Source organism: Stegostoma tigrinum, chromosome 38 (assembly GCF_030684315.1).
Source record: "Stegostoma tigrinum isolate sSteTig4 chromosome 38, sSteTig4.hap1, whole genome shotgun sequence".
In the NCBI taxonomy this organism is placed as follows: Eukaryota; Metazoa; Chordata; class Chondrichthyes; order Orectolobiformes; family Stegostomatidae; genus Stegostoma; species Stegostoma tigrinum.
In genome coordinates, this window is record NC_081391.1 from 23,817,347 (window position 1) to 23,840,748 (window position 23,402).

A 23,402-nucleotide genomic window follows, 5' to 3' on the forward strand; every position below is an offset into this window, starting at 1 on the left:
AATCATCAATATCAGTATGATATGATCTTTGAACTGCCAGTATGTTCATTCTTGTTACATATGCCACAAAGTTTGGCTTATCATTGAGACATATGTCTTGAAGTTTATTATCAACAGCACCAACTACTTACACTGTTACAGGATCTCAGATGGACACATAGTCTGAGTTCTGTGCTTACGTAGAGCAAAGATAAAATGCAAGCAGGCTGCTGCTCACTATGCCTTGACTACTGAAGATAAAGGATAGAATTGAGTTGAAATGGATTGAATTAAGTTTATTGTCACATGTACTCAAATGAGTACAGTGAAAAGCTTACTGTTCACCACCCATAGTGTCACCTACAAGTCACCTAGGTACAGATTCTTCAGTTCTTCGAAAAAGAAAATAAGAAAAATATAGAAATTATTAGTCCAGCATTGTAGAATTTAGGAATAAATTAGAAAATGGAGAAATAAAAATCTCAGAACAACAATCCTTCCAATCCCTTGGTTTAAGATGGTTTCATATTGCAATGCGTCTTTCATTTCTTTGATGATTTCTTGGTGACTTTTGTTTTGGGCTTGGCCTTTAGTTTATTTGATTTCATGATCAGTTTTGCAGCCTCAGGGCTTTTGGTCTTTTTTACCTTTTCATGGGAGTCTTTGTCTTCGGAATTGCTTTCTTCACTACATCTTTTCGTTTGCTGCCATAAGAACTTAGGAACTAGGGGCAGGGGTAGGCTATTCAGCCCCTTGAGTCTGCTCCCCCATTCAATACAATTGTGGCTAATCTCATCCTGACATCAGCGCCACTTTCCTGCCCATTCTCCATAACTCTTCAATCCGTTACTAATCAAAGATCTGTCTATCTCCTTCTTAAATATAGTCAGTGCCCTGGCATCCATTGTACCTTGAGGAGTGAATTCCATAGATTCATGGCCCTTTGCGTGAAGTAATTCCAGAGAGAAGCCAAAACATTTATATTGGAATGGCAAATATTATGATGTTATCCAATGACAATGTTATCGAGGAGAATACTGAGATACAGGCTACTAGACTAGGTGGGATTGAGGTTCACAAGGAAGAGGTATTAGAAATCCTACAGAGGGTGAAGATAGATAAGTCCCCTGGGCCGGATGGGATTTATCCTCGGATCCTCTGGGAAACCAGGGCGGAGATTGCCGAGCCTTTGACAGTGATCTTTAACTCGTCATTGTCTACAGGAATAGTGCCAGACGACTGGAGGATAGCAAATGTGGTTCCCCTGTTCAAGAAGGGGAGTAGAGACAACCCTGGTAATTATACACCAGTGAGCCTTACCTCAGTTGTTGGTAAAGTGTTGGAAAAGGTTATAAGGGATAGGATTTATAATCATCTAGAAAAGAATAAATTGATTAGAGATAGTCAGCACGGTTTTGTGAAGGGAAGGTCGTGCCTCACAAACCTTATTGAATTCTTTGAGAAGGTGACCAAACAGGTAGATGAGAGTAAACCGGTTGATGTGGTGTATATGGATTTCAGCAAGGCGTTCAATAAGGTTCCCCACAATAGGCTATCGTACAAAATGCGGAGGAATGGAATTGTGGGAGATATAGCAGTTTAGATCGGAAATTGGCTTGCTGAAAGAAGACAGAGGGTGGTAGTTGATGGGAAATGTTCATCCTGGAGACCAGTTACAAGTGGTGTACCGCAAGGGTTGGTGTTGGGTCCACTGCTGTTTGTCATTTTTATAAATGACCTGGATGAGGGCGTAGAAGGATGGGTTAGAAAATTTGCAGACAACACTAAGGTCGGTGGAGTTGTGGATAGTGACGAAGGATGCTGTAGGTTGCAGAGAGACATAGATAAGCTGCAGATCTGGCCTGAGAGGTGGCAAATGGAGTTTAATGCAGACAAGTGCGAGGTGATGCACTTTGGTAGGAGTAACCGGAAGGCAAAGTATTGGGCTAATGGTAAGATTCATAGTAGTGTAGATGAGCAGAGAGATCTCGGTGTCCATGTACACAGATCCTTGAAAGTTGCCACCCAGGTTGACAGGGCTGTTAAGAAGGCATACAGTGTTTTAGCTTTTATTAATAGAGGGATCGAGTTCCGGAACCAAGAGGTTATGCTGAAGCTGTACAAAACTCTGGTGCGGCCGCACTTGGAGTATTGTGTACAGTTCTGGTCACCGCATTATAAGAAGGATGTGGAAGCTTTGGAAAGGGTGCAGAGGAGATTTACTAGGATGTTGCCTGGTATGGAGGGAAGGTCTTACGAGGAAAGGCTGAGGGACTTGAGGCTGTTTTCATTAGAGAGAAGAAGGTTGAGAGGTGACTTAATTGAAACATATAAAATAATCAGAGGGTTAGATAGGGTGGATAGGGAGAGCCTTTTTCCTAGGATGGTGACGGCGAGCACAAGGGGACATAGCTTTAAATTGAGGGGTGAAAGATATAGGACAGATGTCAGAGGTAGTTTCTTTACTCAGAGAGTAGTAAGGGAATGGAACGCTTTGCCTGCAACGGTAGTAGATTCGCCAACCTTAAGTACATTTAAGGCGTCATTGGACAAGCTCATGGACGTACATGGAAAAATGTAGGTTAGATGGGCTTCAGATCGGTATGACAGGTCGGCACAACATCGAGGGCCGAAGGGCCTGTACTGTGCTGTAATGCTCTATGTTCTATATTTTAAGGGTACATTACCTGCCTGGTCTGGGATCTCTACAATAATAAAACAGCCTCACTAGATTGGACACAGAGGAGAACATATCTGTTAACAGTAGGGTTGATAATCAGAGGATATGAGAGCTATGTTAATATTAACAGTTTAATGATGAATTGCTTATTGAGGATTGATTAGCTTCATGGGTTTGTTTACTTAAAACAGCAAAATACATTACAAGTCATGAAGCAGGCATGACTGCAAGGAAACTGACTAGTGCATGTGCAGCACATATCCAGAGCAAACTAACTGCCAGGCAGAGTGGTAGCATTGTATACACACAGCCCTTAAAGATGAACCCTCCTTAAGATGAGATACACAGCCACCATTTCCCACCTATCCAAAAGAATGCCAATGTTCGCAATGGCAGTGAGTTACAGTTTCTATACTGTGTACTGAATTTGCTGATAGACCACAATGTCTGAAGGTGATGTTGATTGCTGCGGGCATCAGTTGTTCCTATTTTTGTTGTCAAATTTCTCTTTCATGGGATGTGGTTGTTATGCCAGAATGTTGTTTTCCTCATGCACTGCAGACAACTTGTGCTCCAGATTAGCTACTGACTAATTCTGGTTACTGTTTCAAGTGGTTGAAATTGTTTTCGCATTTATTACTTTGTTCCTTAAGGACCTCCAGCTCCTTTGAAGTTCTTGACTTTATGCCCTAGATTCTTCTAATTCTAACAAAGTCTTAGCATTCTTTTGTCCAGTATATTTCTTCGCTCATAATCTTTGTGCAGCCTGCTCAACTTATACGTTTCCTTTCCTGGATCTCTTCCATTCAGTGGCTTTTTAAGTTTTCTTGATGTTCTGCTTGGCTGCCTTGTTAAAGTATCATTGTGGCCCTTTGTTTCTGCTACACACCCTCCTTGACCATTAATTGAGACTTGAATCTAGAGGCAGGGACGCTACCTACTGTGCCACAAGCCCTCTTCAGACAGTGTTGACAATGTAGAACTCCTAAACAAAGGGAGTGATTGAGGGAAATAGTGGGGCCTCTCTCAAGTGCATCTCACCATCCCCTGACCACTTCAACATTGAAGGCCAAGTGCAGTAGATACATGGGAACACCATCCCTTACAAGTTCCCCTCCAAGTCCCTCACTGTCCTGAGTTGGAAATATATTGCCATTCCCTCAGTGTCAGAATCCCAAAACCCCGTTTCTAAGAGCATTCTGGATGTCCCTGCCCCAAATAGACTGCAGTGGATCAAGAGGGCAACTTCTTCACCAACTTCTCAAGAGCTATTAGGGATGGGCAATAAGTGCTGGCTTTGCAAGCAACACCCCCCCCCCCCCCCCCCCCGCCCCCAACACCCTCCTGCGAAATTATAAATTTACAAAGTCTAGGTGGAGTTAAGCACACGACGGAGAACTGATTAGATACACTGATAAAGGTAACAGTCCTACTCTTTTGTTACAGAGAAACAACTGGTGGTGGTTTAGAGATAATGGGAACTGCAGATGCTGGAGAATTCCAAGATAATAAAATGTGAGGCTGGATGAACACAGCAGGCCAAGCAGCATCTCAGGAGCACAAAAGCTGACGTTTCGGGCCTAGACCCTTCATCAGAGAGGGTCTAGGCCTGAAACGTCAGCTTTTGTGCTCCTGAGATGCTGCTTGGCCTGCTGCGTTCATCCAGCCTCACATTTTATTATTATGGTGGTGGTTTAACCTGAGGATCACCTCGCCTCAGGCAAGGGAAAGGCTGAAAAGGAGAGTCCTTCATGGTAACATCAGGAATTGAACGCTCACTGTTGGCATCATTCTGCATCAACAATCAGCCGTTCAGCCAACTGAGCTACAGGGTAAAATGAAGAGGGGTGGAAGGAGGTTCATGTGGAGCTTAAGCATCAACATTAACTTGACGGACAGAATGGCCTACTTCTATGTCTTAAATGCTTTGTAATTGGAGTTCCATTACAAGGGAGAGCAGCTATCCTTTTGAGGCAGAAGGGTCTTGTTGAAGGAGAGAACCCAGCAAGACAGAACAAACACACACACAGAGACACTCAGTGATAATGGGATCTGCAGATGCTGGAGAATCCAAGATAACAAAGTGTGAAGCTGGATGAACACAGCAGACCCAGCAGACACACTCACGTTCACACTCACACTGGCATATTCACATTCACACTGACACAGGCACACTCACACTGAGACAAATACACACACGCGTGCACACGCGCGCACACACACTCTCACACACACACGTGCACACACACAAAATGCACACACATACACACACACATGCACATACACACACACACAGACACACAAACGCACAGACACACACACACACACTCCCCCACTCACACACACACACATACACACACATTAACACACTCACACACACACACATTCTCACAAACTCACACTCACACACACACACTCACATGTACACTCACACGTATACACACACATACACATGCACACACGCATATACACACACACAAACACACAGACACACACACACGCACATACACAGACACACACACACACACACACACACAGACACACACACACACACGCACACACACACACACACACACACACACACACACTTGAAATCTTCAATGGAAACAGGGTCTATTTAACAGGTGGATGTTTGAACCCAGCAGTTTGCCAGTTTAAGGGAGAACGTGAGCTGTGAGTAATGTGGACAGTGACATGTGTGTAACAGGCAAATTTGGACTGAGAGTTCTTTTTAGGCTACACTGATACACTTAAAAGAAAAACTGCCTTCCCTCCTCAACTTTATTTTGCTCACACCTTGTGGAACAAGGAATTCCCTCTCTACAGCCTTGAACACATTGGTGCCTGTGCCAGCAACCTGCCATTCTGAAGCAGGAACCAAAACAAGTAGGAACACAAAGGAGGGATTCATTCTCCTCAACACTGGGAAGGCTGTCAAGGTCGTGCAGCTGCTGAACCCCACTCAAACCCTCTGCAATTCTGAAAGGTCAGAGTTCAGCATGTTTAAAAGGTTATTTCCTTACAAAATGAAGAAAGGACCATAGAAAGCAGAGCAAGAGGACAGCCAGCACAGTCAGCCCTGTCTTACTGGCCATGAATAGTAATACACTTTCTGAATAGAGTTTCCTTGTGTTCTGCCTCCTACATGTACAAAGCAAGTGATGGAATTACACAAGTGACAGTCCCATTATCACATCACACTGAGCCAAATCCAGAGGAGACAGGATTCAGAAACGCCTGACTCGCTGATTCCACTCAAATTAATGTCCCACAGATTATCCTGTACACTGAGTACCTCTTACTTACTGTACAATCCACAAAGGAGCGTTGCACACGGACACCCGGTGTGTTATATCATAATACTGCTTCATATACAGTAACACATTGTGTTATCATTTTTATAGAGTTAAACACAATAACATATGCTGTATTATACAAGATATGCAATGTTGTGCCCAGTGCTGTTTTCTATAATATATGCAACATTATGTTCAGCAAAACACAATCCCCAGCTCTACATAAAATATAAGTTATATGCAGTGTTATGGACCAGACCAGACTGCCACAATCTATTTTAAAAAGATAGAGTAGACTTTAACATTTTCTTATTTTAAAGGTAGATGTGAAGTGCTGTGTTCCAGATGCAATGCAGCGGGACAAACTACTTGACGTGAAGCAAAACACAATTTATTTAAACCCTATAGTTAAAATACGAACAAAAGAAAGAGGAATTTAGAATAACAACTCTATTGGAAAACATAACTGAACCATAGATACATTACCTATTCCTAATTAACTGTTCCAATATAGTAACATTCCATAAGCACACTCCTCAGCAAAAACAATTTAAGCAAATTCAAACACAGATCCTCACATGCAGTTCTCCACTCCAGGAGGAAAAAAAAATCAAAAGAAATTTTAGAAAAATTAACAGTTAGGAGGCATTCACTGGAGCTTCCAAGTTTTTCAAGACCCCAAAGGCTTCTGTTCAAAACTAAACCTAAAAACTATTTTAAGAAAACTAGAAAGCCAATTCTTTGAGAGTTGGCCATGCCCAGGCTGCTTCTATTATTCCAACTTTAAGATAAAACCCAAGACCTCACAAGTTATTTACTTTCTTAGAGACAGCTCAGGACGACTGCCTTTTAACTTCTCTTCAAAACAAAAACCTCTTTAAGTGACAACATCATCACACCAGAAATAAATGGTGTTTTTTCCACTGTGTACAGTGTTCTACCAAAACCCACACCATGTGAGTTATTATATATAGTGTTTGCCAGTACCATATGGCATATTATTATTTAAAATACACAACATTGTACTCAGTAATGCACCATGTTATTATACAATATACAAAGCACCATACCTCAAAACACAAGCTGTGTTATTGTATGACAAGCAGAGTGTTATACCAGTAACACAGGATGTGGTATTCTATAATAGACACAGTGTTATATTGGGTAATGTATGGTGTGCTATTATGTAATGTACAATGTAATAGCCAGCTGAGACAGCTTGTAATTACATAATAGACACAGCATTATACCCAGCAACACATGGTGTGTCATTATATGCTATACAATGTGCTAACATAATATTATGCCCAGAAGAACAGGGTGTGGGCTAATACATAATATACATAGCATTATACCCAATCAAAGATTATGTATTATGTAAGATATACAATGTCGTACACAGTAACACACAGTCTTATTGTATAATATACTCGCCATGACACCCACGTGTGTTATGTTGTTTATAAAATAGTGTGTACATGAGATAATAACACATCATGTATTACTGAGTCTATTGGTGTATATATTAAACAATAAAATATTGTTTGTTGATACTGTAACTCACAGTGAATTGTTATATAACGCACACAGCATTTTACCCAGTAGCACAAGATGTGTTACATTATACCTGGTAAAGCATAGCATATTGTTACATAATATACATTCCTTCATAACCAATAACATGTGCTGAGTTATTAGAAAACATGCAAAGCTCTGTACTAGACAGTGTTATTTTATAATGTACACAACATTATATGTGGTTAAACTGGGTGTATGAATACATAATCCACACAGCTCTGAAACCAGTAAAGTATGATGTGTTATTGTATATTATACATAGTTATAGCTAGTAATGCCCTGCCTGTTAGGAAATAATACATGGCATTATACTTCTTTACACAAGATGTGTTGTGGCATAATAAACACAGCAATATACCCAGTAACACACTGGGTGTTATTTTATAATACAGACTCAGTCAGGCACTGCATGTTATTAGTAAATGTACAGGGTTATACCCAGTAACTCTCTGGGTGTTATTTTATAATACAGACGGTGTTAGACTCAGTCAGGCACTGCATGTTATTAGTAAATGTACAGGGTTATACCCAGTAACACTCTGGGTGTTATTTTATAATACAGACGGTGTTAGACTCAGTAAGGCACAGTTTGTTATTGGTGAATGTGCAGGGTTATACCCAGTAACACACTGGGTGTTATTTTATAATACAGACAGCATTAGACTCAGTAAGGCACAGTTTGTTATTGGTGAATGTGCAGGGTTATACCCAGTAACACACTGGGTGTTATTTTATAATACAGACAGCGTTAGACTCAGTAAGGCACACTTTGTTATTGGTGAATGTGCAGAGTTATATCCAATAACATGCGGGATGTTATTATGGAACATAGGGTGTCATTCTCAGGAACCTACAGCATGTTATTGTATTATATAGACAGTGCTATATGTTGTAACCCAAGGTGAATTGTTAGAAAACAGACATATCCAGTAACTCACAGAGAAGAAAAATATCATCAGTGTTTACCCAGTAGGGGATGGTTCATTATTATAAAAGATACAGTGCTTTGTATCCAGTCACACAGAATGGGTTACATTATATGGTGTGTTGCTATATAATAGATAAAGCGTCACTTCCAATATCAGACGGTGTATTATTACTTCATATACATGGTATTATATGCTTTAACTCACGGTGAACCGTCACGTAATATAGACAGTGATGTATCCCGTAACTGACAATGGGTTATTATGTAATATACACAGTGATATACTGAGGAAGGCACTGTCTGTGATACAATATAGGGTTATATCCAGTAAAATACACAGTGTTATACTCAATAACAAGTGGGTATAACAATTATATAATCGACACAGTGTAAACCTCATTAATAAGCTGTATGCTATCACATAATATACAGTGTTATATCAGTAACATAATGTAAATTATTATAAAATATATACAGACGTTATACTTTGGAACGCACAATATGTTTTATATAGCATACTTGAATCTGGGAGCTTAAGGTGAAGGACCCTGAGAAGGCAGTGACCATAACAAGATAGGATTCACCCTGCAGTTTGAGAGGTATAAGCTGGAATGAAATGGAACAATATTACAATTGAGTAAAGGTAACTACAAAGTCTTGAGGGAGGAGCTGACCAGAGTTTTTTGGAAGGGGGCCCAAGCAGTGAAGAAGGTGGAGCAGCAATGACAGGAGATTGAGGGGGTGTAATTCGGGAGGCAAAGCAGAAATTCACCCTAAACAAGAAGAAGCAACATACTAAGGGGAGGAGAAGGCAACCCTGGCTGACAAGGGAAGTCAGGGACAGCACAAAAGCAAATGATAAAGCACAAAATGCGGTGAGGATTAGTGGGAATCCAGAGGACTGGGAAGCCTTCAAAAACCAGCAGGGGATAACCTTAACAGGGATAAGGTGGGAGAAGATAAAACATGAGGGTAAGCTAGATATATAAAAGGTAAGAGGGAAGAGTGCACATTAGATAACTGGAAAATGAGGCTGGAGAAGTAGCAACAAGGAATAAAGAAACAGCGAAGGAATTGAATGGGCAATTTCCACCAGGCTTCATGGAGGAAGACACCTGTAGCATAACAGAACTTCTAGAGAGTCAAGGGATACGCACTTCTGACCCGTGGCTCTTTTGAAATTCTGGTATGCTATCACTAAGAAAAAGGCGCTGGGGAAGATGAAAGGTCTGAAGGTGGATAAATGATCCAAATTGGATGGACTACACCCAGAGTTCCGAAGGAGGTAGCTGAGAGGATTGATGGTGATCTTTCAGGAAACACTGGAGTCAGGGAGAGTCCCAGAAGTTTGGTAAATGGCTATTGTAACACCCCTGTTTAGGAAAAGAGGAATGTAAGAAGACAGGGAACCGTTGGCTGGTGAGCATGACCTTTGTTGTTTGTAAGATTTTAGAGTCTTGTGGAGTCTTGAATTGTGGAGTACTTGGAAGTGCACATCTTCAACAATGGGAGGTCATGCCTGACAAATCTATTCAAATTCTTGGAGGAGGTAACCAGTAAGTTAGACAAAGGAGAGCCAGTGGACATGGTCTATTTGGATTTCCAGGTGGTCTTTCCAAGGTCTGCGCAGGAGGCTGCTAAATAAGTTAAGGGCCCATGGTGTTCAGGTGAGCTACTGTTGTGGATAGAGGATTGGCTGACTAGCAAAAGGCAGAGAGTGGGGATAGAGGGGTCTTTCTCAGTATGCCAGGTAGGGACTTGTGGATTTCCACAGGGGTCAATATTGTAACCACAACAATTCACATAAAGCAATAACAATCTGGGCAGAGGAACTGACGGCATTGTTGCGAAGTTTGCAGATGACACAAAGATAGCTGGAGGGACAGGTAGTGTTGAGGAAGCTGGGAGGTAGCAGAAGGCCCTGGGCAGGCTAGGACAGTGGGCAAAGAAGTGGCAGATGGAATACAATGTGGGAAAGTTTGAGGCTATGTACTATGGTAGGAAGAGTAGAGGTGTAGACTATTTTCTAAATGGGGAAAGGCTTTGGAAATCTGAAGCACAAAGGAAATTGGGAGTCCTAGTTTGGGATTCTCTTGACATGTAGGTTCAGTTCGTAGTTAGGAAGGCAAATGCAACATTAGTATTCATTTCAAGAGGGGCAGAATAAAAGAGCAGGGATGTGCTACTAAGGTCATATAAGGCTGTGGTCAGACCACTGAATGCCAAAATGTTGTGCGCAATTTTTTACTCCATATCTAAGGAAGGATGCACTGGAATTGGAGGTTTACAAGAATGATTCTGGAGATGAAAGGCTTGTATTATGAGGAGCAGCTGAGGACTCTGGGTCTGTACTTAATGGGGTTTAGAAGGATGAGGGGGGGATCTGATTGAAACTTACAGAATACTGAGGGGCCTTCATAGAGTAGACATGGAGAAAATGTTTTCACCAGTAGGAGAGTCTAGAACCCAGGGACATAGACTCAGAGTGAAGGGATGATCCTTTGGAACTGAGATAAGGAGGAATTTCTTCTGCTAAAGAGTGATGAATCTGCGGAACTCGTCACTACAGAGGCCTGTGGAGGCCAAGTCATTGAGTGTATTAAGGACAGAGATAGATGAGTTCTTGATTAAGGGATGAAAGGTTACAGGGATGCAGCAGGAGAAGGGGTTTGAGAAACATATCAGCCATGATTGAATGGCAGTGCAGACTCAATGGGCCAAATAACCTAATTCTTCTCCTATATCTTCTGGTCTTATGGCCTAAAATACACATTGTTATACTAGTAATGCATGGTGTGTGATTGTACAATATGTACAGTATGATATCCAATGACACACTGGGTCTTACACACTAGACAAAAAGCTGAAAGAACTATAAATGCTGGAAATCAGAAACAAAAACAGAAATTTCTAGAAAACCTCATCAGGTCTGGCAGCACCTGTGAAAAGAAATCAGAGTTAACATTTCGGGTCGAGTGACCCTTTTTCAGAAAGGGTCCTGTGTAGAAAGTCTTCTGAGGAAAGGTTATTCAACTCGAAATGTTAACTCTGAATTCTTTCCACAGATGCTGCCAGACCTGCAGAGATTTTCCAGCAATTACTGTTTCTGTTTGTGATAGAGCGTGTGTTATTGTAAAATGTACACAGGGCTTTACCAACTATCACATAGTGTATCATTGTATATGTACGTCACCTTACAGCTAGTAACAAGCAGTGAATTATTATATAATATAGACTGGGCTCACACAGTAATGCAAGGTGTGTTATTAATCAATATATACAACGTTCTACCCGTAACACAGGGTGTGTTCTCGAATAATATACGCAGCAATATACAATATACAATAATACAGTTTGTTATTACATACTATACACACACAGTTACTACCTAATAGATACACCATCATTTCCAATAGCACATGGTGTGTTATTATTTAATATACACAGTATTATACGCTGTAACAAACACTGTGGTTTTATGAACTGTACAGTGTTACACCCAATTAGGGCTTGTAACACAGAGTGTGTTAATGCATAATATACACAGCATTATACATACTGTGTTATTATATAATGTACATAGTGCTATATCTAGCTGCACACAGAGTGTCCTTACATAATGATGTGTTATGTTCAGCAACAAGTCCATCACTTCCTCTCTGACTGCATACTGCTTGCTTTCTCAGTCCCCGCTCCCAGCATTATTCCAGCTTTGTCTTCTATCTCACCTATCATTCTCCCTGCTCCTCCCACAGTACTCAGTTACACACTAGAATCTAATTGAGGGGTTTGCTGGATTCCTGAGTAGATACCCTGGAGTGAGTTATGACAGAATCTAATTTGAAGGCTCAACTGATTCATTTCTATACAAAGTATCAGACACTAGAGTGAGTTACAGTCTGCAATCAAATGGAGGGGTTCAGTGTAGTTTCTGTATAGAATTACAGGTACCCCAGAATAGGTTACGGACTGGAATTTAATCTAGTTGTTCAGGGGATTTAACAGATAGCCAGGTGCAAGCTGTACTCTAATCAAGGCATTCTGATGTTTAGAAATAGAAAAACTGATAACCAGGAGTTGGTCACTGGCCAGAGCTGAAGTGGCCTTTCATGATATTAGTGGTTCCGAGATTTCTCATGAAATCTGTCAATCTTCATCCACTGAGAGGTTGCAATGCCTGTACTAGTGAAATCTGAGAGTGTTCGTAACTGTGCTGTGAGCTGGGGAAGGCACATCAAGTAACAGTTTACAACTGATTACCTGGAAATGTAGCAGTCAAACTCTCAAACCGTTCTGCTAACTCACAGATTAAAGAGCAACATTTGGAATTCAGAGTGTGTCACAGCTGAGCAAAAAAGAAAGCGTCACAAACTTTCAAAAGTTAATTTGAAGTTTCAACTTCTCACCTTCCTAGGTTTATTCCCTAACTACCGCTCCCCCCACCCCCCACCCCCCAACCCCTCCTGCAGTCCCTGGGAACATTAATCTCACATCAGTGACCTACAACCTTTTGCTCTTTCTTGTCTCCTCTCCTCCTCTTTACAGCCATCATGAGGTCCTGAGGTGAGGGTCCCTTACCCCTTCCCATGATCCCAATGCTAATCCATTTGAAAGTCTCAGCTTCGAGGAGCCCGAAATGACTTTTGGATTCCTCTTTATGATCATTTTCATCACTGTTGTGCCTTTCAAAGCCCCAGAAAGCTGCAGAAGCTGGTGAAAAATGTTTCCTGCCGCAGTCGTCACCACTACGACACAGGCCAGACGGCAACCCATTTGTGCACAGCAAGTTCCCACAAACAAGATATTAATGACCATGATAATGTTGACATTTCTGGAAAGATTAACACTGGCCCAACACACCAGGAGGAACTTCCTTGCTGTTCCATGGTCCTTTCGGGTCCACCTGAGTGGACAGACCAGTTTAATGTCTCATCAAAAAGGCAGCACCTGCAACAGAGCAGCACTGACTCAGCACAGCACTGGAGTGTTGACCTGGGTTATGGGTCAAACCCCTGGAGTTTGGACTGGAACATTCAACCCTCTGACCCAGAAACGTGAGCGTGCTGGCCATTTTAGCTAAGCTGGGCTCTTGTTCGCATTCCCTTCCTGCACAGCTAAGGTAATGGCAGTGTCTGTACTGAGAAGCGTACACTATCACCTGGATTACTTTGACATCAGCCATGGAGTTAGAATATTTACCTTTGCAGAGGTATCACAGAAAATACTTTAATGTGGGTGAGGCCAGGACAGTCAGCAAAAGAAATCTAGCGACAATTAAGTGGGAAGCTTTCAGTACACATTTGCCCTTCAACAGGATCAACCCCCTTTATTTTACTCACTATTTTTTATACACTTTTGCTATGTCAGGTTTATCTGTGGTGACAATCCGATTCACCTTTACCTACCCCAACTGAGACTCAGTTTAACCATCAAGGACCTTAGCAGCAAGTGCAGACTTTAATTCATTGCAGCTACCTGTGTGACAGTCACCCAGACCCCACCTCAAGCAAAATACAATTCTTTGCCTTGTCATTTTTAAGAAAAGCCAGAATCATTAACCCTGCTGTCAAACGCACAAGACATTTTCACAAACCTTTGTAGATTCCAAAATCGGGATATTATTTCTCTCCCCAAATAAAAACACATCAACACTGGATTCCACTTGACAGGCAGCTGCGGCTGTGTAGGCCCAAAATTCCAACTACTACGTGAGGTAAATTTGGTGGCTTCTGGAATGTTCACCATGTTCAAAAGGAGACAGACAGCAACCAGACTGAAAACATGTTGTCGTTCTGTGACTCTGTCCCTTCAGCTATTCATTTTAACAAGTCTTTACATTTGATCACATGGTCCCAGTTCACCTGGGACTGAACAAAGGGGATACACAACTAGGCCCCAAAGTCTTATCTAACTTACCATTCATACTGCAAAATTGGAAACACAAGGCGAATTGTTCTGGGCCCCTATTGCTTCTAAAAGACCTCACTGTACATTAAATTCATTGTTGCCATGCTGAGCTGCAAACCACGCCAGGCAAATACAATACCAGTCTTATATCAAGCCGCAGGCCCCATATAAAGGCTGCCCTGTGTAAGGGATTGGTGCGGTGGGAATGTCCCAGGTACTGGGGAGAGGGAGTGGGAGTTGGGGGGGGGAGCGCGCATGGAAAGCTATTTAAATACCCGCAAGTGTTCCATCAGCTGTTCAGGTGGATTCCAAAATCCCTGACACAAGGCCAAAACTCCACCGACTTCCTGCAACACAACATGATGAGGTTGAGCATGTTTCCCACAGTTTGGGCATTCACCAGGGTCAATGCTACCTTTGCCTCGACTGTGAGGGGCCGAGGAAGGAAGTGTTTGCCTTCCCAGTGACAAAGGCTCGCTGAGCAGTCCAACTACTGAAACACTCTTGTTTCGTAGGATAGCAGCAAGGAGAAAATGGGGTTTTGATGCTGCTGCCTCATTTAAGCTTCAGAAATTTCCAGTCTTACATAATAACAAACTATAAGGGTATAATATTGCAATAACTGCTTGGGGGCCAGTATCCCATCAACCAACCACCCCTTATTTACAGGTCTCTGACCACCAGCTCATAGCCGGGCCCGGGACTAAGGAGACTCTCTGAATCTCCTGTTTATATCTGTCAGCCAGGGCTCCCTGATTGGGCCAGGCTAGCAACCCCAATTAAGGGTCTCATAGTCAATGGAGCCACCCGGCCCTGGTTCCAATCACTACAAATATAAACACAGTTCTGGAATCCACATTATAGGAGGGATGTGATAGCCCTGGAGAGAATACAGGGGAGATTTACCAGGATGTTGCCTGGGCTGGAGAGCTTCAGTGAGAAAAAGAGATTGCATAGACTGGGGTTGTTTTTCTTACAACACAGGAGACTGAGAGGGGCATGATTGAGAAGTATAAAATTATGAGGGACATAGATAGGGTAGACAGGAAGGAATTTTTTTCCCTTGGTGGAGGGATCAATGACCAGGGGACATAGAATTAAGGGAAGGAACAGGAGGGTTAGGGGAGACTTAATATACTTTTACACCCGGGTGAGTGGTGGGAATCTGAAACTCACTGCCTGTGAGGGTGATAGAGGCAGAAATCCTCATAACATTGAAGAAGTATTTAGATGTGTCCTTTGATTCCAAGGCATAAAATGCTTCTATAAACTGCCCTTTCACAGTGATCTGGGCAAATTAGAAAGAGGACAATGCATTTCAGCCTCTCCAAGCTGTTCTATATTCCGTTAGATTCCGCATCTCAATTTTATTTCTCCACCTTTACACTACGCCACTTCACACAACCAAACTCCAGCTTTATCATTCCTGTTGCCTCAGTTTGCAATGCTCCTTAAGGCATGGTTAACTCCAACTTATTTACTTGTAACAACCCACGTGTGAAATTCCTTCTTTTCCTTATTTTGGAAAAAAATCACCAGAAATAAACAAAGCCCTATGTCACATTTATCGATTGATTTCACACTAAGATGAAATATTCATGATCATGGGGTCATCCTGGTGAATGGCAAGAGTCAAAAGCAGAACGAAAACAAGCTTCTCTCCTTTTGCAGAAATCATGGGAAATTCTGATGACGTGGGATCATCGAGTTAATGCCGAGGTGGTTACACAGTCTGTGTTGTGATCCCGACTGTCTTTGGCCTCCAGTGACTTTGTCCATTGCTCTGCTGATTGTGCAGATGTGGGAATGAACCTAAGACAAAGGACCCAACTGTAGCTCTTTATCAACGCCTTCCCACTGGCTCTCCCACACGGGGCACCTCCTCAAATGATGCCTTTTCATCAGGCCGGCACTGAGGGGGCCGGCTGGCATCACAATGCCAGCAGCTTCACTGTGTTGCAAACTAACCACTCTCACTGTCACCAGCACCTCATCCTTCAGAGGGGCATTACAAATGTTTCACCTTCCCAGCATAGGCCTCCTCGCTGACAGAGTCAGGGGAAGGGCTGGGGAAGTTTGTCAAAGTTTGTTGGATCCAAGGGGCCATGATGGCATTGTGTCTAAATAAGGGAGTGGTTTTATATGCTGACCTTTAACCCTCATTACACGGGTAGCTTCTCATTGAGGCTTCGTGTTCCGGAGGGTTGCACTGGGGTTTAGTTTGAGGGCCAGGGGCGGTTGAAGGTTTGAGGGGCGACCAGTTGGGAAGGGTTAAGCAGTGAAGGATTGAGTCAATTGACAGTGAGGGTATGAGCAGGGGTGAGGGGGTGACCGCGGTAAGCGGGTGAGCAGGTTTGAGGTTGAGGGGTGACCGGGGTGAGGGCGTGAGCAGGCTTGAGGGTGAGGGGGTGACCGGAGTGAGGGGATGTGCAGGGGGGAGCAGGTGAGCAGGGTTGGGGGTGAGGGGGTGACTGGGGTAAGAGGTTGAGCAAGGTAATGATGAGGGGGGGAGAGCTGGATGGGATTGAGTGGGGAAATGTTTAGGGTCACGAGGTAGACTGGGGGGAGGCCGGGGAAGGTCAGTGGGGTGGGGGGGACAGGTTATTGAGTTAGGGTCAATTTTAGAAACTCTCCCCCATTCTGAAACTGGCTCCCAATTGGTCATCATCCAAAGTGTTGTTGCTTATTGCAGAGCAAACCCACAAATCCTATCAGTCTAACCCAGCCCAGGCCTCCTACATCTGCAACCATTCAATGGCTCAATTTTTTGAGGAGAAGATGCCTTTTGGCCCATCTTGATTCTATCTTTCCCCATCATGGAGCAGACAGGCCTCAAGAACCCCCTGCGAATGCGATGTATGCCTAGTCATCTGGCCCAGGTATAGAGGGGATGGATGGACTCTGAAGAGTTTGAAGAACAGCAGCAGCCTTCTGAGGATGAAGATGGGAATGTGATGCAGGGGGAACATCATCTTCGACAGGATAGAGTGCTGCAGTTTAGAGTGCAACACCCCAGGCAGGACTCAACCGACATCCAGTGGACCTGAGGTGGATGAAGTGATCGCTCGCTGACTGTAAGTTTAGGTAATGCAATGGTAGTGTCCCTCCTCCAGACCATAAAGCTGAGGTTCTAATGAGTGTGCTCCATGGGTGTGCAATAACAGCCCTGAACAGGCTGATTAGAAAATGCTTTGATGGTGAATATACTTGCCAATCACAGCCCATTTACTCTCAGGCACGAATGCAGCGGTATTTTTGCTTGTACTTTCCTCACTTTCCTTGTTGTTTAATTTAAAGAAAAAGCTTTAACAACTGAAGTCTTTACAAAGTGTGCTGTTGCCAGATTCGGCAATGACATGGCATTGTGCTCTGCCTGTGTTAGGGAGAGATCAATGGGTGTTAACCACAGGGAATGTTGTAGCCACAATGACAGGGAATGTTGATCAGGGAGGCGATGTCACAAGGTGCCGATAGATTTACAAAAATGGGATCAGTGCATGGCAAGAGAATTGAGTGAGAGAGGTCATGGAGGGCAAGTCTCCATGGAATTCCCTGGAATAGACACTCAGCTGTTTTTTTGACAAGATTCAGCCCAGTGTCCCTGATTCGAATCCAGTCCCTCCCTAAGAACGGGGTCACATCCATTCTGCATCAGCACTGTCAAGCTCCTTCAGAATGTAGGGTTCACTCCTCATTAAAGGTAAATTGTGAGAGAAACCCCTCCCTATTCCTTCTATCTGAAAACAGGAGAAGAAAGGGGAGAAGATGTGGTGATGATGCAGTGGAAGGAGCAAGGTTGAGACTGGGAGCTGATCCAATCAGAACCAGAAACAGCATGTTTAGGCTAGAGGTCAAAAAAGTTTCCTTTCTACAAGAGGGCAAACATAGCAGCTGGAAGCATGTGTAGGAAGAGTTGATGAGTCCAGCACACACAAAAGATGTAACGCAAGGGTTGATGCTTTGAAAGGATGTTCAAATAGCTCAAAACAAAACCCACCTCGTGATCTCACATATTTACAAAGTAATGAAAAGATCGAGTCATGATTCTTCAATACTTGGAGAGGTTAGGGAAAGAATCAATAACAGTAATTATTCTACAACTCCAATTTGTACAAGTTAATTCCATTACACTTCAGAAATGGATAAGAATCGTTTTAAATAAAAACTGAAAGAATTGTGGAAGCCATAAATCAGAAACACACACAGAAATTTCTGCGAAAGCTCAGCAGGTCTGGCAGCATCTGTGGAGGGAAATCAGAGTTAATGTTACAGCGCAAGTGACCTTTTCACCCATTTTTATTCATTCATTCACAGGATGTGGGCGTCCCTGGCTAGGCCAGCATTTATTGCCCATCCCTATTTGCCCAGGGGGGAGTTGGAGCCATGAGTAGGCCAAAACCAATGTGGATGGTGTACCCGAGCAGATTTCCTTCCCTCCAACAACCAGACAGGATTTTCCTGACATATGACACCAGGTTCATTAGAACCTTAATTCCAGATTTTTGACAGAATTCAAACTCCATCATTAGCCATGGCAGAATTCAAACACAGGCAAAAATACCACTAAACCATACCAACTCCCCGCTGTCCTTTAAACTTTGTTTTCAATTGTGCACATCACCGCCTGGCCTCATACTTATTGCCTGTCCCTAGTTGCCCCCCTTGAGAAGGTGGGGGTGAGCTACCTTCTTGACCCACTGCAGTCCATGTGCTGTGGGTTGACCCACAATGCCCTTAGGGAGGGAATTCCAGGATTTTGACCCAGCGACAGTGAAGGAATGGTGATATATTTCCAAGTCAGGAGGGTAAGTGGCTTGGAGGGGAACTTGCAGGGGGTGGTGTTCCCATGTATCTGCTGCCCTTGTCCTTCTAGATGGAAGTGGCTGTGGGTTTGGAAGGTGCTGTCTGAGGATCTTTGGTGAATTTCTGCAGAGCATCTTGTAGATGGTACACACTGCTGCTACTGAGTGTCGGTGACAGAGGGAGTAGATATTTGTGGATGTGGTGCCAATCAAGCGGCTGCTTTGTCCTGGATGGTGTTGAGCTTCTTGGTTATTGTTAGAGCTGCACCCGTCCAGGCAAGTGGGGAGTATTCCATCACACTCCTGACTTTGCCTTGTAGTTCCGAAAAACAGTTGTTGGATTTCAGTCATGAACTCTGCTTTTCTCTCCACAGATGTTGTCAGACCTGCTGAGTTTATCCAGCTCTTTCTGTTTTTATTCCAACAGTCCCACAGCTGCATTATTTTACTTTTATTTGAGCCTTATTAATTGTGGACAGATGTTGAGGAGTCAAGAGGGGTGTTATTCATTGCAGGACAGTGCGGCACTCCCTCAGCACTGACCCTCCGACAGTGCCACTCCCTCAGCACTGACCCTCTGACAGTGAGGCCTTCCCTCAGCACTGACCCTCCAACAGTGCGGCACTCCCTCGGTACTGTAGTGGAAGGATCAACGCAGGGTCTGTGTGCTAGTGGATGGGACCTTTCCGTGTCCGTACCACGCAGTGGCCTGGAGCTTAGCAAAGAAGGACGATGGAGATCAGTGTAATAGGATCCACGTGGTTGACATTGCAAATAATCAGCCTGGTCAGCTGCGTTATTGAGCTGTTGGAGATAATGGGAACTGCCGATGCTGGAGAATCCAAGATAACAAAGTGTGTAGCTGGATGAACACAGCAGGCCAAGCAGCATCTTAAGGAGCACTCCTAAGATGCTGCTTGGCCTGCTGTGTTCATCCAGCTACACACTTTGTTACTGAGCTATTGGGAGTGTTTTACTGAAATTACTCCAACCATGAATGGCCAGCACATAGAATTCAGTTATTTTCTTTTACCTTGCCTGAAGGTCCATCTCAGAGTGCGATTACATGGCAGCTTGTTTGTTTCAATACCACAGTGTCCTCCTCATCTCAGCACCTCGGGTCCAAATGCAAATCAAAGGAAGAGTGAGGCAATTGGTTAATGCCAGCCTTGGAATCTTGCCTACAATCCTTTCTTTTCTGGATAACCAGTGGGCAAAAGTGGAAACTGAAGGTAATTCACAGACCTTGCTCAAACACCAAGCTAGGATCTACCTTGAGAACCTGGTAGTTCCTCACTGCATTTTCAGCGAGATTCCAGCTCAGCTTCATTGGGTGGAAATTGTCTTGGTCAAAGTTGTGTCCAATTTTCAGTCCTGGGTGATTCGGCACAAATCCTAGTGATCAACTCATCAAATCAGACTGCATGTTCCTTTGGTCGTTTGCTATAGGCAGACCACAAATTATACTCAATCATCCTGCTGTTGTAAAACCAAAAGCAAAACATCTATGGTCAGGATGTGATTATATATTTGGGTAACAATTGCAGAATAATTCAGAGCACAGCACTGATAACCGATATAAGATACCCAGCTGAACTCAGGGTGTCATGCATTTGTATGTGCTAAAAGCAACATACATTCAGAAATAGGGCACATTCTCTACTGAGAGAAAGAAACATGCTTAAACCCTGTATCAGAGACAGTAGGAACTGCAGATGCTGCAGAATCCGAGATAACAAGGTGTGGAGCTGGATGAACACAGGCCCAGCAGCGTCAGAGGGGCAGGAAAGCTTGATGTTTCAGCCTAGACCCTTCATCGGAAATAGACCCTTTTTCTGAAGAAAGGTCTCGGCCCGAAACGTCAGCCTTCCTGCTCCTAAGATGCTGCTTAGCCTGTGTTCATCCAGCTCCACACCTTGCTATCTCTGCTTAAACCTTATGCCTTTTTGGAATTACCCACATGATTGAAAAGCCTGTAGTTCCCCATTTTCCTCTCCATGGCAACAGCTTAGCAAATCAAAGTTGACCTGACAACCAACCATGGTATAGATTGTTATGATTGCTTGAAATTTGGCATTCTTGTGTTGGTCCTGATGTGTGCACATCTCTCTGTGCAGCACTTGGAAGTTTTAACTTAAGAAACGATTGTATGTCTTTTGAAAGAAAAAAAATGAGTGCCTTCTTCAAAAGGGATACAGTATCAGGATGGAACAATTAATTCGCAAATAGCTGTGAGTGAAGGTTTGGGAATCAATGGGGCTACAGTTTCTTAATGAGTGCAGATTAATTCATGGCAATTATTAAATTGGTTCCGTGTAACTTAATGGCAAGCAGGGTTGATGTTTCACAAGAAATATTTCTGCTCTAAATCTTTTCTCTGATCTGCTAGGATTTAATCACAGGGTGTGGGCTTCATTCACGGGTCCGGCTGTTCATGCCCATATTTAGCCATCTCTTAAGAAGATAGTGACAAAATCTCATCCTGAAACACGACAGCTCATGTTGAAGAGTTACTCCCACGATGATACCAGATCATCCGTTCGAGGATGTTGGTCCAAAGGTTTAGGGAAGGAATTGCAATACATGACCAGTTCAGGATGCTGTGGAATGTCCACAACAGTGCAAACTTCAAACACTCCCACTACACTGTCCCCATAAAACACTCTCAGCACAGGGGCAGCACGGGGTTAGATACAGAGTAAAGCTCCCGCTACACTGACCCATAAAACACTCTCAGCACAGGGGCAGCACGGGGTTAGATACAGAGTAAAGCTCCCGCTACACTGACCCATAAAACACTCTCAGCACAGGGGCAGCACAGTGTTAGATCAGAATAAAGCTCTCTCTACACTGTCCCCCCCCAAGCACTCCCAGGACAGGGGCAGCACAGGGTTAGACACAGAGTAAAGCTCCCGCTGCACTGTCCCCCATCAAACACTCTCAGCACAGGGGCAGCACGGGGTTAGATACAGAATACAGTTGCCTCTACACTGTCACCCACCAAACACTCACAGTACAGAGACAGCTCGGGATTAGTTAAAGAGTAACGGTCCTGCTAAACTGTAACGCTTCCTCTACATTGTCCCTCCTCAAACATTTCCAGGACAGGGATAGCATTGAGTTAGACACAGAGTAAAGCCCCTCTAAACTGTTCCCACCAAACACTCTCAGGACACTGGCACACAGCAAGATCCCACAAACCGCAGCAGAACAACCATAGAGTCATACAATAGACCCTTCAGTCCAACTCATCCATGCCGACCAAGTTTCCCAAACTAAATTAGTCCAATTTGCCTGTGCTTGGCTTATATTGTTCTGTACCTTTCCTGTTCATGTACCTGTCCAAATGTCTTTTACATGTTATAATTGTGCCCAATAGAGGGAGTGCTGTGCTGTCTTTTGGGCGAGGCGTTAAACTAAGACCCTGTCTACCTTCTGAGGAGATGAAAGAAATCCCACTGTGCTATTCTGAAGAAGAGTAAGGGGGTTCTCCAATGTGTCAAAATCAATCTTCATCTCTCTGTCACAATCACTTGGGTGTTTGGAATATATGCCTTCATTACTCAGACCACTGACTTAAGGAGTTGGGATGCCATGTTGCAGTTGTACGGGACACTGGTGAGGCCACATTTGGAATACTGTGTAGCGTTCTGGCTGCACTGCTATAGGAAGGACATTATTAAATTGGAGAGCGTGCAGCAAAGGTTTACAAGGACGTAAAACAGAAGTTGCTGGAAAAGCTCAGCACGTCTGGCAGCATCTGTGAAGAAGCCAGTTTTGAGGAAGTATCAAAACATGACACGTTAACTCTGAATCTTTTCTTCACAGATGCTGCCAGGCCTGCTGAGCTTTTCCAGCAACTTCTGTTTTCGGTCCTGATTTTACAGTATCCGCAGTTCTTTCAGTTTTTATTTACAAGGATGTTACCAGGAACAGAGGGTTGAGTTATTTGGACAGGCTGGATAGGCTGGGACTTTCTTCACAGGAGCATAGGGGGTGAGGCGTAACCTTATCGATTATAAAATCACGAAGGCCATAGGTAAGGTGCCCCCACGCCCCCCTCCTCCAGGATTGGGGCGTTCAAAACTAGAGGGCATAATTTTAAGGTGAGAGAAGAAAGGTCTAAAAGGGACCTGAGGAGCAACTTATTCACACAGAGCGAGGTTCATATGTGAAATGAATGCCAGAGTTAGTGGTAGATACACTTCCATCCGGTCCATGTGTATGCAAGG